This window comes from Taudactylus pleione, unplaced genomic scaffold (assembly GCF_031769625.1).
Source record: "Taudactylus pleione unplaced genomic scaffold, aTauple2 ptg000914l, whole genome shotgun sequence".
In the NCBI taxonomy this organism is placed as follows: Eukaryota; Metazoa; Chordata; class Amphibia; order Anura; family Myobatrachidae; genus Taudactylus; species Taudactylus pleione.
Genome location: NW_028285315.1, coordinates 1,053,315 through 1,069,164, shown reverse-complemented (window position 1 = coordinate 1,069,164; position 15,850 = coordinate 1,053,315). Strand labels below are relative to the sequence as shown.

The 15,850-nt window shown below is 29.9% G+C and overlaps 3 non-coding genes across 3 annotated transcripts; all 3 read left to right on the top strand.

The window, feature by feature from the left end:
- Positions 1-7,823: 7,823 nt before the first annotated feature.
- Positions 7,824-7,896, top strand: TRNAR-UCG (transfer RNA arginine (anticodon UCG)). Its single transcript has one exon. It is a non-coding gene; the product is annotated as a tRNA-Arg (tRNA).
- Positions 7,897-11,004: 3,108 nt separating this feature from the next.
- Positions 11,005-11,077, top strand: TRNAR-UCG (transfer RNA arginine (anticodon UCG)). The gene has a single exon. It is a non-coding gene; the product is annotated as a tRNA-Arg (tRNA).
- Positions 11,078-13,695: 2,618 nt separating this feature from the next.
- Positions 13,696-13,768, top strand: TRNAR-UCG (transfer RNA arginine (anticodon UCG)). Its single transcript has one exon. It is a non-coding gene; the product is annotated as a tRNA-Arg (tRNA).
- Positions 13,769-15,850: the final 2,082 nt, after the last annotated feature.

Genomic DNA, 15,850 nt, shown 5'->3' with positions numbered 1-15,850 from the left:
TTTTACAAAATCTAGGCTATGTGAAAGGTATACTTTGTAATGTTCACTCAAAATATATCATTAAAATATATTGTTGGATTTCATTTTCTTAATCATATGAAAGTTTTTCCAAAACTTACCTCTAGAAAAAACTTCTAAATTTTGAATGTTATACTTGAGGTTTCTATTACCACACCTTCCACAGGTTCGAGAACTTCTACATAGATGATCACGTGGTCTAATGGATAAGGCGTCTGACTTCAGATCAGAAGATTGAGGGTTCGAGTCCCTTCGTGGTTGAAGTTATCTTTTTGTCACTATTTGAAATCTTCAAACTCTGCATGAATTCAATGGATGACAAAGTTGTAAAGAATGTACATTTCTAAATGTAGTTCCTATAGGAAAATAAATACAACATAAACAATGATGTGTATGACGTACACATAGTTACAGTTTTTTTAGGTTTTTGGTGGATAGTAAAAGGTATCCTTTTGGAAAAGGTAAGTATTTACGTGTTAACTTGTTCAATTTTGGTAATCTGTGTTAAAAACAATTCTTTGACCAAATTGATACTATAATGGTTATTTGCATATTTGCATATAAAAATTACATCTCACATGTTTAGAAGGAATCAATGAAATCAGAACACCCATAGTTCAATGAGAAATTGCTCTAAAGCTTACATCCCTAATCTTTTCATAAAACTTTATAGCATGGCTATAGAAAAGTTAAGTTATTTCTCAGCTAAATTAAGGATTTAACAAAATCTAGGCTATGTGAAAGGTATACTTTGTAATGTTCACTCAAAATAAATCATTAAAATATGTTGTTGGATTTCATTTTGTAATTCATATGCAAGTTTTTCTAAAACATACCTCTAGAAAAAACTTCTCACATGTTTAAAAGGAATCAATGAAATCAGAACACCCATAGTCCAATGAGAAATTGCTATAAGGACTACATCCCTAATATTTTCATAAAACTTCAAAATCCTTTTGGAAAATGTAAGTGTTTACCTGTTAACTTGTTCGATTTTGGTAATCTGTGTTGCAAAGCAATTCATTGACCAAATTCATACTATAATGGTTATTTGCATATTTGCATATAAAATAACATCTCACATGTTTAGAAGGAATCAATGAAATCAGAACACCTATAGTTCAATGAGAAATTGCTCTAATTCCTACATCCCTAATCTTTTCATAAAACTTTATAGCATGCTTATAGAAAAGTTAAGTTATTTCTCAGCTAAGTTAAGGATTTAACAAAATCTAGGCTATGTGAAAGGTATACTTTGTAATGTTCACTCAAAATAAATCATTAAAATATGTTGTTGGATTTCATTTTGTAATTCATATGCAAATTTTTCCAAAACATTCCTCTAGAAAAAAACGTCTACATTTTGAATGTTATACTTGAGGTTGCTATTACCACACCTTCCACAGGTTCGACATCTTCTACATAGTTGACTGCGTGGCCTAATGGATAAGGCGTCTGACTTCGGATCAGAAGCTTGAGGCTTCGAGTCCCTTCGTGGTCGAGGTTTTCATTTCGATCACTATTTAAACTATTCATGAAATAAATGGATGACAATGTTGTAAAGAATGTACATTTCTAAATGTAATTCCTATAGGAAAATAAATACAACATAAACAATGATGTGTATGATGTACATATAGTTACAGTTTTTTTAGATTTTAGGTGGATAGTAAAAGTTATCCTTTTGGAAAAGATAAGTATTTACCTGTTAACTTGTTCAATTTTGGTAATCTGTGTTGCAAAAAATTCTTTGACCAAATTGATACAATAAAGGATATTTGCATATCTGCATATAAAAATTACATCTCACATGTTTAAAAGGAATCAATGATATCTGAACACCCATAGTCCAATGAGAAATTGCTATAAAGCCTACATCCCTAATATTTTCATAAAACTTAAAAATCCTTTTGGAAAATGTAAGTGTTTACCTGTTAACTTGTTTGATTTTGGTAATCTGTGTTGCAAAGCAATTCTTTGACCAAACTGATACTATAATGGTTATTTGCATATCTGCATATAAAAATTACATCTCACATGTTTAGAAGGAATCAATGAAATCAGAACACCCATAGTTCAATGAGAAATTGCTCTAATGCCTACATCCCTAATCTTTTTGTAAAACTTTATAGCATGCCTATAGAAAAGTTATGTTATTTCTCTGCTAAGTTAAGGACTTTACAAAATCTAGGCTATGTGAAAGGTATACTTTGTAATGTTCACTCAAAATATATCATTAAAATATATTGTTGGATTTCATTTTCTTAATCATATGAAAGTTTTTCCAAAACTTACCTCTAGAAAAAACTTCTAAATTTTGAATGTTATACTTGAGGTTTCTATTACCACACCTTCCACAGGTTCGAGAACTTCTACATAGATGATCACGTGGTCTAATGGATAAGGCGTCTGACTTCAGATCAGAAGATTGAGGGTTCGAGTCCCTTCGTGGTTGAAGTTATCTTTTTGTCACTATTTGAAATCTTCAAACTCTGCATGAATTCAATGGATGACAAAGTTGTAAAGAATGTACATTTCTAAATGTAGTTCCTATAGGAAAATAAATACAACATAAACAATGATGTGTATGACGTACACATAGTTACAGTTTTTTTAGGTTTTTGGTGGATAGTAAAAGGTATCCTTTTGGAAAAGGTAAGTATTTACCTGTTAACTTGTTCAATTTTGGTAATCTGTGTTAAAAACAATTCTTTGACCAAATTGATACTATAATGGTTATTTGCATATTTGCATATAAAAATTACATCTCACATGTTTAGAAGGAATCAATGAAATCAGAACACCCATAGTTCAATGAGAAATTGCTCTAAAGCTTACATCCCTAATCTTTTCATAAAACTTTATAGCATGGCTATAGAAAAGTTAAGATATTTCTCAGCTAAATTAAGGATTTAACAAAATCTAGGCTATGTGAAAGGTATACTTTGTAATGTTCATTCAAAATAAATCATTAAAATATGTTGTTGGATTTCATTTTGTAATTCATATGCAAGTTTTTCTAAAACATACCTCTAGAAAAAACGTCTCACATGTTTAAAAGGAATCAATGAAATCAGAACACCCATAGTCCAATGAGAAATTGCTATAAGGACTACATCCCTAATATTTTCATAAAACTTCAAAATCCTTTTGGAAAATGTAAGTGTTTACCTGTTAACTTGTTCGATTTTGGTAATCTGTGTTGCAAAGCAATTCATTGACCAAATTCATACTATAATGGTTATTTGCATATTTGCATATAAAATAACATCTCACATGTTTAGAAGGAATCAATGAAATCAGAACACCTATATTTCAATGAGAAATTGCTCTAATTCCTACATCCCTAATCTTTTCATAAAACTTTATAGCATGCTTATAGAAAAGTTAAGTTATTTCTCAGCTAAGTTAAGGATTTAACAAAATCTAGGCTATGTGAAAGGTATACTTTGTAATGTTCACTCAAAATAAATCATTAAAATATGTTGTTGGATTTCATTTTGTAATTCATATGCAAATTTTTCCAAAACATTCCTCTTGAAAAAAACGTCTAAATTTTGAATGTTATACTTGAGGTTGCTATTACCACACCTTCCACAGGTTCGACATCTTCTACATAGTTGACTGCGTGGCCTAATGGATAAGGCGTCTGACTTCGGATCAGAAGCTTGAGGCTTCGAGTCCCTTCGTGGTCGAGGTTTTCATTTCGATCACTATTTAAACTATTCATGAAATAAATGGATGACAATGTTGTAAAGAATGTACATTTCTAAATGTAATTCCTATAGGAAAATAAATACAACATAAACAATGATGTGTATGATGTACATATAGTTACAGTTTTTTTAGATTTTAGGTGGATAGTAAAAGTTATCCTTTTGGAAAAGATAAGTATTTACCTGTTAACTTGTTCAATTTTGGTAATCTGTGTTGCAAAAAATTCTTTGACCAAATTGATACAATAAAGGATATTTGCATATCTGCATATAAAAATTATATCTCACATGTTTAAAAGGAATCAATGAAATCAGAACACCCATAGTCCAATGAGAAATTGCTCTAAAGCCTACATCCCAAATCTTTTCATAAAACTTTATAGCATGCATATAGAAAAAATAAGTTATCTCTCAGCTAAGTTAAGATTTAACAATATCTAGGCTATGTGAAAGTTATACTTTGTAATGTTCACTCAAAATAAATCATTAACATATGTTGTTGGATTTCATTTTGTAATTCATATGCAAGTTTTTCCAAAACATACTTCTAGAAAAAACTTCTCACATGTTTAAAGGAATCAATGAAATCAGAACACCCATAGTCCAATGAGAAATTGCTATAAAGCCTACATCCCTAATATTTTCATAAAACTTAAAAATCCTTTTGGAAAATGTAAGTGTTTACCTGTTAATTTGTTGGATTTTGGTAATGTGTGTTGCAAAGCAATTCTTTGACCAAATTGATACTATATTGGTTATTTGCATATCTGCATATAACAAATACATCTCACATGTTTAGAAGGAATCAATGAAATCCGAACACCCATAGTCCAATGAGAAATTGCTCTAATGCCTACATCCCTAATCTTTTCATAAAACTTTATAGCATGCATATAGATAAGTTAAGTTATTTCTCAGCTAAGTTAAGGATTTAACAAAATCTATGCTATGTGAAAGGTATACTTTGTAATGTTCACTCAAAACAAATCATTAAAATATGTTGTTGGATTTCATTTTGTAATTCATATGCAAGTTTTTCCAAAACATACCTCTAGAAAAAACTTCTACATTTTGAATGCTATACATGAGGTTACTATTACCACACCTTCCACAGGTTCGACAACTCCTACATAGTTGACTGCTTGGCCTAATGGATAAGGCATCTGATTTCAGATCAGAAGATTGGGGGTTCGAGTCCCTTTGTGGTCGAGGTCTTCTTTTTGATCACTATTTGAACTCTTCATGAAATAAATGGATGACAATGTTGTAAAGAATGTAATACTATAGGAATATAAATACAGCATAAACAATGATGTGTATGATGTACACATAGTTACAGTTTTTTTAGGTTTTAGGTGGATAGTAAAAGTTATTCTTTTGGAAAAGGTAAATGTTTACCTGTTAACTTGTTCAATTTTGGTAATCTGTGTTGCAAAATATTCTTTGACCAAATTGATACAATAAAGGATATTTGCATATCTGCATATAAAAATTACATCTCACATGTTTAGAAGGAATCAATGAAATCAGAACACCCATAGTTCAATGAGAAATTGCTCTAATGCCTACATCCCTAATCTTTTTGTAAAACTTTATAGCATGCCTATAGAAAAGTTATGTTATTTCTCTGCTAAGTTAAGGATTTTACAAAATCTAGGCTATGTGAAAGGTATACTATGTAATGTTCACTCAAAATATATCATTAAAATATATTGTTGGATTTCATTTTGTAATTCATATGCAAGTTTTTCTAAAACATACCTCTAGAAAAAACTTCTCACATGTTTAAAAGGAATCAATGAAATCAGAAAACCCATAGTCCAATGAGAAATTGCTATAAGGACTACATCCCTAATATTTTCATAAAACTTCAAAATCCTTTTGGAAAATGTAAGTGTTTACCTGTTAACTTGTTCGATTTTGGTAATCTGTGTTGCAAAGCAATTCTTTGACCAAATTGATACCATAATGGTTATTTGCATATTTGCATATAAAAATAACATCTCACATGTTTAGAAGGAATCAATGAAATCAGAACACCCATAGTTCAATGAGAAATTGCTCTAATGCCTACATCCCTAATCTTTTCATCAAACTTTATAGCATGCATATAGAAAAGTTAAGTTATTTCTCAGCTAAGTTAAGGATTTAACAAAATCTAGGCTATGTGAAAGGTATACTTTGTAATGTTCACTCAAAATAAATCATTAAAATATGTTGTTGGATTTCATTTTGTAATTCATATGCAAGTTTTTCCAAAACATTCCTCTAGAAAAAACTTCTAAATTTTGAATGTTATACTTGAGGTTGCTATTACCACACCTTCCACAGGTTCGACATCTTCTACATAGTTGACTGCGTGGCCTAATGGATAAGGCGTCTGACTTCGGATCAGAGGATTGAGGCTTCGATTCCCTTCGTGGTTGAGGTTTTCTTTTCGATCACTATTTAAACTATTCATGAAATAAATGGATGACAATGTTGTAAAGAATGTACATTTCTAAATGTAATTCCTATAGGAAAATAAATACAACATAAACAATGATGTGTATGATGTACATATAGTTACAGTTTTTTTAGCTTTTAGGTGGATAGTAAAAGTTATCCTTTTGGAAAAGATAAGTATTTACCTGTTAACTTGTTCAATTTTGGTAATCTGTGTTGCAAAAAATTATTTGACCAAATTGATACAATAAAGGATATTTGCATATCTGCATATAAAAATTATATCTCACATGTTTAAAAGGAATCAATGAAATTAGAACACCCATAGTCCAATGAGAAATTGCTCTAAAGCCTACATCCCTAATCTTTTCATAAAACTTTATAGCATGCATATTGAAAAAATAAGTTATCTCTCAGCTAAGTTAAGGATTTAACAAAATCTAGGCTATGTGAAAGTTATACTTTGTAATGTTCACTCAAAATAAATCATTAAAATATGTTGTTGGATTTCATTTTGTAATTCATATGCAAGTTTTTCCAAAACATACTTCTAGAAAAAACTTCTCACATGTTTAAAGGAATCAATGAAATCAGAACACCCATAGTCCAATGAGAAATTGCTATAAAGCCTACATCCCTAATATTTTCATAAAACTTAAAAATCCTTTTGGAAAATGTAAGAGTTTACCTGTTAACATGTTCGATTTTGCTAATCTGTGTTGCAAAGCAATTCTTTGACCAAATTGATACTATAATGGTTATTTGCATATCTGCATATAAAAAATACATCTCACATGTTTAGAAGGAATCAATGAAATCAGAACACCCATAGTTCAATGAGAAATTGCTCTAATGCCTACATCCCTAATCTTTTCATAAAACTTTATAGCATGCATATAGAAAAGTTAAGTTATTTCTCAGCTAAGTTAAGGATTTAACAAAATCTAGGCTATGTGAAAGTTATACTTTGTAATGTTCACTCAAAATAAATCATTAAAATATGTTGTTGGATTTCATTTTGTAATTCATATGCAAGTTTTTCTAAAACATACCTCTAGAAAAAACTTCTCACATGTTTAAAAGAAATCAATGAAATCAGAACACCCATAGTCCAATGAGAAATTGCTATAAGGACTACATCCCTAATATTTTCATAAAACTTCAAAATCCTTTTGGAAAATGTAAGTGTTTACCTGTTAACTTGTTCGATTTTGGTAATCTGTGTTGCAAAGCAATTCTTTGACCAAATTGATACCATAATGGTTATTTGCATATTTGCATATAAAAATAACATCTCACATGTTTAGAAGGAATCAATGAAATCAGAACACCCATAGTTCAATGAGAAATTGCTCTAATGCCTACATCCCTAATCTTTTCATAAAACTTTATAGCATGCATATAGAAAAGTTAAGTTATTTCTCAGCTAAGTTAAGGATTTAACAAAATCTAGGCTATGTGAAAGGTATACTTTGTAATGTTCACTCAAAATAAATCATTAAAATATGTTGTTGGATTTCATTTTGTAATTCATATGCAAGTTTTTCCAAAACATTCTTCTAGAAAAAACTTCTAAATTTTGAATGTTATACTTGAGGTTGCTATTACCACACCTTCCACAGGTTCGACATCTTCTACATAGTTGACTGCGTGGCCTAATGGATAAGGCGTCTGACTTCGGATCAGAGGATTGAGGCTTCGATTCCCTTCGTGGTCGAGGTCTTCTTTTTGATCACTATTTGAACTCTTCATGAAATAAATGGATGACAATGTTGTAAAGAATGTAATTACTATAGGAATATAAATACAACATAAACAATGATGTGTATGATGTACACATAGTTACAGTTTTTTTAGGTTTTAGGTGGATAGTAAAAGTAATCCTTTTGGAAAAGGTAAATGTTTACCTGTTAACTTGTTCAATTTTGGTAATCTGTGTTGCAAAAAATTCTTTGACCAAATTGATACAATAAAGGATATTTGCATATCTGCATATAAAAATTACATCTCACATGTTTAAAAGGAATCAATGAAATCTGAACACCCATAGTCCAATGAGAAATTGCTATAAAGCCTACATCCCTAATATTTTCATAAAACTTAAAAATCCTTTTGGAAAATGTAAGTGTTTACCTGTTAACTTGTTTGATTTTGGTAATCTGTGTTGCAAAGCAATTCTTTGACCAAATTGATACTATAATGGTTATTTGCATATCTGCATATAAAAATTACATCTCACATGTTTAGAAGGAATCAATGAAATCAGAACACCCATAGTTCAATGAGAAATTGCTCTAATGCCTACATCCCTAATCTTTTTGTAAAACTTTATAGCATGCCTATAGAAAAGTTATGTTATTTCTCTGCTAAGTTAAGGATTTAACAAAATCTAGGCTATGTGAAAGGTATACTTTGTAATGTTCACTCAAAATATATCATTAAAATATATTGTTGGATTTCATTTTGTAATTCATATGCAAGTTTTTCTAAAACATACCTCTAGAAAAAACTTCTCACATGTTTAAAAGGAATCAATGAAATCAGAAAACCCATAGTCCAATGAGAAATTGCTATAAGGACTACATCCCTAATATTTTCATAAAACTTCAAAATCCTTTTGGAAAATGTAAGTGTTTACCTGTTAACTTGTTCGATTTTGGTAATCTGTGTTGCAAAGCAATTCTTTGACCAAATTGATACCATAATGGTTATTTGCATATTTGCATATAAAAATAACATCTCACATGTTTAGAAGGAATCAATGAAATCAGAACACCCATAGTTCAATGAGAAATTGCTCTAATGCCTACATCCCTAATCTTTTCATCAAACTTTATAGCATGCATATAGAAAAGTTAAGTTATTTCTCAGCTAAGTTAAGGATTTAACAAAATCTAGGCTATGTGAAAGGTATACTTTGTAATGTTCACTCAAAATAAATCATTAAAATATGTTGTTGGATTTCATTTTGTAATTCATATGCAAGTTTTTCCAAAACATTCCTCTAGAAAAAACTTCTAAATTTTGAATGTTATACTTGAGGTTGCTATTACCACACCTTCCACAGGTTCGACATCTTCTACATAGTTGACTGCGTGGCCTAATGGATAAGGCGTCTGACTTCGGATCAGAGGATTGAGGCTTCGATTCCCTTCGTGGTTGAGGTTTTCTTTTCGATCACTATTTAAACTATTCATGAAATAAATGGATGACAATGTTGTAAAGAATGTACATTTCTAAATGTAATTCCTATAGGAAAATAAATACAACATAAACAATGATGTGTATGATGTACATATAGTTACAGTTTTTTTAGCTTTTAGGTGGATAGTAAAAGTTATCCTTTTGGAAAAGATAAGTATTTACCTGTTAACTTGTTCAATTTTGGTAATCTGTGTTGCAAAAAATTCTTTGACCAAATTGATACAATAAAGGATATTTGCATATCTGCATATAAAAATTATATCTCACATGTTTAAAAGGAATCAATGAAATTAGAACACCCATAGTCCAATGAGAAATTGCTCTAAAGCCTACATCCCTAATCTTTTCATAAAACTTTATAGCATGCATATTGAAAAAATAAGTTATCTCTCAGCTAAGTTAAGGATTTAACAAAATCTAGGCTATGTGAAAGTTATACTTTGTAATGTTCACTCAAAATAAATCATTAAAATATGTTGTTGGATTTCATTTTGTAATTCATATGCAAGTTTTTCCAAAACATACTTCTAGAAAAAACTTCTCACATGTTTAAAGGAATCAATGAAATCAGAACACCCATAGTCCAATGAGAAATTGCTATAAAGCCTACATCCCTAATATTTTCATAAAACTTAAAAATCCTTTTGGAAAATGTAAGAGTTTACCTGTTAACATGTTCGATTTTGCTAATCTGTGTTGCAAAGCAATTCTTTGACCAAATTGATACTATAATGGTTATTTGCATATCTGCATATAAAAAATACATCTCACATGTTTAGAAGGAATCAATGAAATCAGAACACCCATAGTTCAATGAGAAATTGCTCTAATGCCTACATCCCTAATCTTTTCATAAAACTTTATAGCATGCATATAGAAAAGTTAAGTTATTTCTCAGCTAAGTTAAGGATTTAACAAAATCTAGGCTATGTGAAAGTTATACTTTGTAATGTTCACTCAAAATAAATCATTAAAATATGTTGTTGGATTTCATTTTGTAATTCATATGCAAGTTTTTCTAAAACATACCTCTAGAAAAAACTTCTCACATGTTTAAAAGAAATCAATGAAATCAGAACACCCATAGTCCAATGAGAAATTGCTATAAGGACTACATCCCTAATATTTTCATAAAACTTCAAAATCCTTTTGGAAAATGTAAGTGTTTACCTGTTAACTTGTTCGATTTTGGTAATCTGTGTTGCAAAGCAATTCTTTGACCAAATTGATACCATAATGGTTATTTGCATATTTGCATATAAAAATAACCTCTCACATGTTTAGAAGGAATCAATGAAATCAGAACACCCATAGTTCAATGAGAAATTGCTCTAATGCCTACATCCCTAATCTTTTCATAAAACTTTATAGCATGCATATAGAAAAGTTAAGTTATTTCTCAGCTAAGTTAAGGATTTAACAAAATCTAGGCTATGTGAAAGGTATACTTTGTAATGTTCACTCAAAATAAATCATTAAAATATGTTGTTGGATTTCATTTTGTAATTCATATGCAAGTTTTTCCAAAACATTCTTCTAGAAAAAACTTCTAAATTTTGAATGTTATACTTGAGGTTGCTATTACCACACCTTCCACAGGTTCGACATCTTCTACATAGTTGACTGCGTGGCCTAATGGATAAGGCGTCTGACTTCGGATCAGAGGATTGAGGCTTCGATTCCCTTCGTGGTCGAGGTCTTCTTTTTGATCACTATTTGAACTCTTCATGAAATAAATGGATGACAATGTTGTAAAGAATGTAATTACTATAGGAATATAAATACAACATAAACAATGATGTGTATGATGTACACATAGTTACAGTTTTTTTAGGTTTTAGGTGGATAGTAAAAGTAATCCTTTTGGAAAAGGTAAATGTTTACCTGTTAACTTGTTCAATTTTGGTAATCTGTGTTGCAAAAAATTCTTTGACCAAATTGATACAATAAAGGATATTTGCATATCTGCATATAAAAATTACATCTCACATGTTTAAAAGGAATCAATGAAATCTGAACACCCATAGTCCAATGAGAAATTGCTATAAAGCCTACATCCCTAATATTTTCATAAAACTTAAAAATCCTTTTGGAAAATGTAAGTGTTTACCTGTTAACTTGTTTGATTTTGGTAATCTGTGTTGCAAAGCAATTCTTTGACCAAATTGATACTATAATGGTTATTTGCATATCTGCATATAAAAATTACATCTCACATGTTTAGAAGGAATCAATGAAATCAGAACACCCATAGTTCAATGAGAAATTGCTCTAATGCCTACATCCCTAATCTTTTTGTAAAACTTTATAGCATGCCTATAGAAAAGTTATGTTATTTCTCTGCTAAGTTAAGGATTTAACAAAATCTAGGCTATGTGAAAGGTATACTTTGTAATGTTCACTCAAAATATATCATTAAAATATATTGTTGGATTTCATTTTGTAATTCATATGCAAGTTTTTCCAAAACTTACCTCTAGAAAAAACTTCTAAATTTTGAATGTTATACTTGAGGTTTCTATTACCACACCTTCCACAGGTTCGAGAACTTCTACATAGATGACCATGTGGTCTAATGGATAAGGCGTCTGACTTCAGATCAGAAGATTGAGGGTTCGAGTCCCTTTGTGGTCGAAGTTATCTTTTTGTCACTATTTGAAATAGTGACTTCAAACTCTGCATGAATTCAATGGATGACAAAGTTGTAAAGAATGTACATTTCTAAATGTAATTCCTATAGGAAAATAAATACAACATAAACAATGATGTGTATGACGTACACATAGTTACAGTTTTTTTTAGGTTTTTGGTGTATAGTAAAAGGTATCCTTTTGGAAAAGGTAAGTATTTACCTGTTAACTTGTTCAATTTTGGTAATCTGTGTTAAAAACAATTCTTTGACCAAATTGATACTATAATGGTTATTTGCATATTTGCATATAAAAATTACATCTCACATGTTTAGAAGGAATCAATGAAATCAGAACACCCATAGTTCAATGAGAAATTGCTCTAAAGCCTACATCCCTAAACTTTTCATAAAACTTTATAGCATGCCTATAGAAAAGTTAAGTCATTTCTCAGCTAAGTTAAGGATTTAACAAAATCTAGGCTATGTGAAAGGTATACTTTGTAATGTTCACTCAAAATAAATCATTAAAATATGTTGTTGGATTTCATTTTGTAATTCATATGCAAGTTTTTCCAAAACATACCTCTAGAAAAAACTTCTCACATGTTTAACAGGAATCAATGAAATCAGAACACCCATAGTCCAATGAGAAATTGCTATAAAGCCTACATCCCTAATATTTTCATAAAACTTCAAAATCCTTTTGGAAAATGTAAGTGTTTACCTATTAACTTGTTCGATTTTGGTAATCTGTTTTGCAAAGCAATTCTTTGACCAAATTGATACTATAATGGTTATTTGCATATTTGCATATAAAAATAACATCTCACATGTTTATAAGTAATCACTGAAATCAGAACACCCATAGTTCAATGAGAAATTGCTCTAAAGCCTACATCCCTATTCTTTTCATAAAACTTTATAGCATGGCTATAGAAAAGTTAAGTTATTTCTCAGCTAAATTAAGGATTTAACAAAATCTAGGCTATGTGAAAGGTATACTTTGTAATGTTCACTGAAAATAAATCATTAAAATATGTTGTTGGATTTCATTTTGTAATTCATATGCAAGTTTTTCTAAAACATACCTCTAGAAAAAACTTCTCACATGTTTAAAAGGAATCAATGAAATCAGAACACCCATAGTCCAATGAGAAATTGCTATAAGGACTACATCCCTAATATTTTCATAAAACTTCAAAATCCTTTTGGAAAATGTAAGTGTTTACCTGTTAACTTGTTCGATTTTGGTAATCTGTGTTGCAAAGCAATTCATTGACCAAATTGATACTATAATGGTTATTTGCATATTTGCATATAAAAATAACATCTCACATGTTTAGAAGGAATCAATGAAATCAGAATACCCATAGTTCAATGAGAAATTGCTCTAATGCCTACATCCCTAATCTTTTCATAAAACTTTATAGCATGCATATAGAAAAGTTAAGTTATTTCTCTGCTAAGTTAAGGATTTAACAAAATCTAGGCTATGTGAAAGGTATGCTTTGTAATGTTCACTCAAAATAAATCATTAAAATATGTTGTTGGATTTCATTTTTTAATTCATATGCAAGTTTTTCCAAAACATTCCTCTAGAAAAAACTTCTAAATTTTGAATGTTATACTTGAGGTTGCTATTACCACACCTTCCTCAGGTTCAACATCTTCTACATAGTTGACTGCGTGGCCTAATGGATAAGGCGTCTGATTTCGGATCAGAAGATTGAGGCTTCAAGTCCCTTCGTGGTCGAGGTTTTCATTTCGATCACTATTTAAACTATTCATGAAATAAATTGATGACAATGTTGTAAAGAATGTACATTTCTAAATGTAATTCCTATAGGAAAATAAATACAACATAAACAATGATGTGTATGATGTACATATAGTTACAGTTTTTTTAGATTTTAGGTGGATAGTAAAAGTTATCCTTTTGGAAAAGATAAGTATTTACCTGTTAACTTGTTCAATTTTGGTAATCTGTGTTGCAAAAAATTCTTTGACCAAATTGATACAATAAAGGATATTTGCATATCTGCATATAAAAATTATATCTCACATGTTTAAAAGGAATCAATGAAATCAGAACACCCATAGTCCAATGAGAAATTGCTCTAAAGCCTACATCCCTAATCTTTTCGTAAAACTTTATAGCATGCATATAGAAAAAATAAGTTATCTCTCAGCTAAGTTAAGGATTTAACAAAATCTAGGCTATGTGAAAGTTATACTTTGTAATGTTCACTCAAAATAAATCATTAAAATATGTTGTTGGATTTCATTTTGTAATTCATATGCAAGTTTTTCCAAAACATACTTCTAGAAAAAAGTTCTCACATGTTTAAAGGAATCAATGAAATCAGAACACCCATAGTCCAATGAGAAATTGCTATAAAGCCTACATCCCTAATATTTTCATAAAACTTAAAAATCCTTTTGGAAAATGTAAGTGTTTACCTGTTAACTTGTTGGATTTTGGTAATGTGTGTTGCAAAGCAATTCTTTGACCAAATTGATACTATATTGGTTATTTGCATATCTGCATATAAAAAATACATCTCACATGTTTAGAAGGAATCAATGAAATCCGAACACCCATAGTCCAATGAGAAATTGCTCTAATGCCTACATCCCTAATCTTTTCATAAAACTTTATAGCATGCATATAGATAAATTAAGTTATTTCTCAGCTAAGTTAAGGATTTAACAAAATCTAGGCTATGTGAAAGGTATACTTTGTAATGTTCACTCAAAACAAATCATTAAAATATGTTGTTGGATTTCATTTTGTAATTCATATGCAACTTTTTCCAAAACATACCTCTAGAAAAAACTTCTACATTTTGAATGCTATACATGAGGTTACTATTACCACACCTTCCACAGGTTCGACAACTCCTACATAGTTGACTGCTTGGCCTAATGGATAAGGCATCTGACTTCAGATCAGAAGATTGGGGGTTCGAGTCCCTTCCTGGTCGAGGTCTTCTTTTTGATCACTATTTGAACTCTTCATGAAATAAAAGGATGACAATGTTGTAAAGAATGTAATACTATAGGAATATAAATACAACATAAACAATGATGTGTATGATGTACACATAGTTACAGTTTTTTTAGGTTTTAGGTGGATAGTAAAAGTTATTCTTTTGGAAAAGGTAAATGTTTACCTGTTAACTTGTTCAATTTTGGTAATCTGTGTTGCAAAAAATTCTTTGACCAAATTGATACAATAAAGGATATTTGCATATCTGCATATAAAAATTACATCTCACATGTTTAAAAGGAATCAATGAAATCTGAACACCCATAGTCCAATGAGAAATTGCTATAAAGCCTACATCCCTAATATTTTCATAAAACTTAAAAATCCTTTTGGAAAATGTAAGTGTTTACCTGTTAACTTGTTTGATTTTGGTAATCTGTGTTGCAAAGCAATTCTTTGACCAAACTGATACTATAATGGTTATTTGCATATCTGCATATAAAAATTACATCTCACATGTTTAGAAGGAATCAATGAAATCAGAACACCCATAGTTCAATGAGAAATTGCTCTAATGCCTACATCCCTAATCTTTTTGTAAAACTTTATAGCATGCCTATAGAAAAGTTAAGTTATTTCTCTGCTAAGTTAAGGATTTTACAAAATCTAGGCTATGTGAAAGGTATACTTTGTAATGTTCACTCAAAATATATCATTAAAATATATTGTTGGATTTCATTTTGTAATTCATATGAAAGTTTTTCCAAAACTTACCTCTAGAAAAAACTTCTAAATTTTGAATGTTATACTTGAGGTTTCTATTACCACACCTTCCACAGGTTCAAG